The sequence below is a fragment of the Physeter macrocephalus genome, chromosome 7 (genome assembly GCF_002837175.3).
Source record: "Physeter macrocephalus isolate SW-GA chromosome 7, ASM283717v5, whole genome shotgun sequence".
Taxonomy (NCBI): Eukaryota; Metazoa; Chordata; class Mammalia; order Artiodactyla; family Physeteridae; genus Physeter; species Physeter macrocephalus.
Window position 1 is genome coordinate 12938095 of NC_041220.1, and position 3162 is coordinate 12941256.

Below are 3162 nucleotides of genomic sequence, written 5' to 3' on the forward strand. Positions count from 1 at the left end.
CTTTTAGTTTTATTGATCTTTGCTATTGTTTCCTTCATTTCTTTTTCATTTATTCCTGATCTGGTCTTTATGATTCCTTTCCTTCTGATAACTTTAGGGTTTTATTGCTGTTGTTCTTCTCCTTTCTCTAATTGCTTTAGGTGTAAAGTCAGGTTGTTTATTTGAGGTGTTTCTTGTTTGGGGGTTAAAGTCCCCTACTATTATTATGTTACTGTCGATTTCCCCTTATATGGCTGTTAGCATTTGCCTTAGGTATTGAGGAGCTCCTACATTGGGTGCATAAATATTTACAATTGTTATATCTTCTTCTTGGAATGATCCCTTGATCATTTTGTAGTGTCCTTCTTTGTCTCTTATAATAGTCTTTATTTTAAAGTCTATTTTGTCTTTTATAAGAATTGCTACTCCAGCTTTATTTTGATTTCCATTTGCATGGAATATCTTTTTCCATCCCCTCACTTTCAGTCTGTATGTGTCCCTAGTTCTGAAGTGGGTTTCTTGAGGACAGCATATATATGGGTCTTGTTTTTGTATCCATTCAGCCAGTCTATGTCTTTTGGTTGGAGCATTTAATCCATTTAAGGTAAGTAACTACATGCATGTTCCTATTACCATTTTCTTAATTGTTTTGGGTTTGTTTTTGTAGGTCTTTTCCTTCTCTTGTGTTTCCGGACTAGAGAAGTTCCTTCAGCATTTGTTGTAAAGCTGGTTTGGTGGTGCTGAATTCTCCTACCTTTCACTTGTCTGTAAGGGTTTTAATTTCTCCGTTGAACCTGAATAAGATCCTTGCTGTGTAGAGAAATCTTGGTTGTAGGTTTTTCCCTTTTATCACTTTAAATACATCCTGCACTCCCTTCTGGTTTGCATAGTTTCTGTTGAAAGATCAGCTGTTAACATTATGGAGATTCCCATGTATGTTATTTGTTGTTTTTCCCTTGCTGCTTTTAATGTTTTTTCTTTGTATTTAATTTTTGATAGTTTGATTAATATGTGTCTGGGCATGTTTCTCCCTGGATTTATCCTGTATGGGACTCTCTGGGCTTCCTGGACTTGAGTGACTATTTCCTTTCCCATGTTCGGGAATTTTTCTACTCTAATCTCTTCAAATATTTTCTCAGATACTTTTATTTTCTGTTCTTCTTCTGGGACCCCTATAATTCGAATGTTGGTGTGTTTAATGTTGTCCCTAAGGTCTCTGAGAATGTCCTTAATTCTTTTCATTCTTTTTTCTGTATTCTGCTCTGAGGTAGTTATTTCCACTGTTTTATCTTACAGGTCACTTATTCATTCTTCTGCCTCACTTATTCTGCTATTGATCCCTTCTAGAGAATTTTTAATTTCATTTATTGTGTTGTTCACCATTTTTTGTTTGCTCTTTAGTTCTTCTAGGTCCTTGTGAAACGTTTCTTGTATTTTCTCCATTTTATTTCCAAGATTTTGGATCATCTCTACTATCATTACTCTGAATTCTTTTTCAGATAGACTGCTTATTTTGTCTTCATTTGTTTGGTCTGGTGGGTTTTTACCTTGCCCCTTCATCTGCTGCATATTTCTGTTTCCTTATTTTGTTTCACTTACTGTGTTTGGGGGTATCCTTTTCACAGCCTGCAGGTTCATAGTTCCCATTGTTTTTGGTGTCTGCCCCTAGTGTGTAAGGTTGGTTCAGTGGCTTGTGTAGGCTTGCTGGTGGAGGGAACTGGTGCCTGTGTTCTGGTGGGTGGGGCTGGATCTTATCTTTCTGGTGGGCAGGGCCACGTCCAGTGGTGTGTTTTGGGGTGTCTGTGAACTTAGTATGATTTTGGCAGCGTCTCTGCTAATGGGTGAGGTTGTGTTCCTATCTTACTAGTTGTTTGGCATGGGGCATCCAGCATTTTACTTTGCTGGCTGTTGTGTGGAGCTGGGTCTTAGCACTGAGATGGAGATCTCTGGCAGTGCTCTCGCCGATTGATATTACTTGGGGCCAGGAGGTCTCTGGTGATCCAATGTTCTGAACTCGTCTCTCCCACTTCAGAGGCTCAGGCCTAACACCAAGCCGGAGCACCAAGACGCTGTCAGCCACACAGCTGCTTACATCATAGTTGTTGGTCAGTCAAATTCACAGGGCAATTCTCCTCAAGCAGTGATCAGGGGTCCATGGAAGCACTTAGGATGATTAATTGGCAAGTCATATTATGACCCATTCTCAGTTTCTTCATCTTTAACATGGAGATAATGATTCTTCACAAGCTTTAAAAAACTAGCTGGAGACTGTGACTCGGTGTCCACATAAACTGCCACCTGCCATCTATTAGGCCAGCAGAAGAGCCAGCAAGATATTTTTGCCTCTGAATCTCAGATAAGGCAGGAAATCACTCCACCTCAGCAGCCTATCACTATTATTATAATCTACTTATTGAGGCAAACACAAAGTTCTGTCCAAGTTCAAAGTAAGAATGTAAAGATATTACCCCTTGAGGAGACAAATGTATATTCTTTTGTGTCTGGCTTCTTTTGCTCATAGTGATTGTGAATTTCATGTATATTACTTCACATATCAATCGGCATTGCCTTTTTATAGCTATACAGTATCTTATTATATGTATATTCCATTACTCTTTAATGCATTCTATTTTTGATAGACATTTGTGTTTTCTCCAGTTTGGGGGTTACTGTAGATAAAAGTGCTATGAACTTCTCTTACAAGTCTTTTGTAGGCCTCTGTTTCATTTTCTTAGGAATTTATGGATAGTTACAATTGCTCCATCTTAGTGTGACTGTATGTTTGATATTTTAAAAAACTAATAAATTCTTCAGTAAGTTATACAACTTGGCACTCTCTTCAGCAATGCATGAAGGTCCTCATTGTTCCACGTACACACCAACATTGGTATCAATAGATATTTTAATTTTAGCTATGCTAGTGGGCATGTTGTGATATCTCTTTATGGTTTTGGTTTGCATTTATTTGAAGAGATATTGAGTACTTTTTCATGGGTTTATTGTACATTGCAATACAATCTTCAAATTTTCCTTTCAAGAGGTATTTTCAAGTCTTCAAAAATTTTAAAATTTGTTTATCTTACTGAGGCACAGAAATTTTATTTTCTGGATCCAATTTCTTTGACATGTATATGTTTTTTCAGTTTTCTTCTAGTTTCTGGCTTGCTTATTTGTTTTCTTGAT